This window comes from Theobroma umbraticum, unplaced genomic scaffold, assembly GCF_002168275.2.
Source record: "Theobroma umbraticum cultivar Fairchild unplaced genomic scaffold, ASM216827v3 scaffold_146.0, whole genome shotgun sequence".
Lineage (NCBI taxonomy): Eukaryota > Viridiplantae > Streptophyta > Magnoliopsida > Malvales > Malvaceae > Theobroma > Theobroma umbraticum.
Window position 1 is genome coordinate 3,600,762 of NW_018397265.1, and position 753 is coordinate 3,601,514.

A 753-nucleotide genomic window follows, 5' to 3' on the forward strand; every position below is an offset into this window, starting at 1 on the left:
CCTCTCAATACACTTTTAAGCCCAATTGAACCATAAGTCAAAGTAGGAAATTATAGGTTAAGTCTATTAGTATATATAGGATAATTTTTAGAATATGGAGAGAGACAACTTTTGGGAGATTTAAGAAGCTAGAAGTTAAGGCTGAAACTTGGAGATCAAGCTAGCAAATATTGTTTTGTTTGCTTCCTTGGCTTTTATTTTCTTGTTACTCTCAATGGTTGAATTTATTATAATGTTATTTGTTTTACAATCATAAGTGGCTAATTTTCTTTTTCTAAGATTGCAATTGAACTCACATATAATCTAAATTTTTAATCTCTTCTTTACTTATCTTTAATGGGAATTGAATTATTTATTCTAATTTATTCTTACTACTTTTAATTGCTTGGCTATCAATTAAATTGATTTAGGAATCTAAACAAACTTGGGAAAGAGAGTTTAGTGTAGACTAAATTGGGATAGCATATGATTATATTAATTGATTTGCGTATATATCACCCCATATTTTCGAATAGAAGCCAATAAGACCTAATCGATAAGACGAAGGGTCAATTGACGTAAATGTAAGCGCCATAGAGTGGTAATGGGTGAAAGGAATATGTTGAAATAAAATATTTCGTACGTGAAAAATTATTAATTAAATAATAATATATTTTTTCAACGAGGATGAATTAGCATATTAAAAGGTGATTTGGAAGTGAACCAAGCAAAGCGAGACACTTTGGGACTCGAGGAGACAAGTGGAGAATTTTG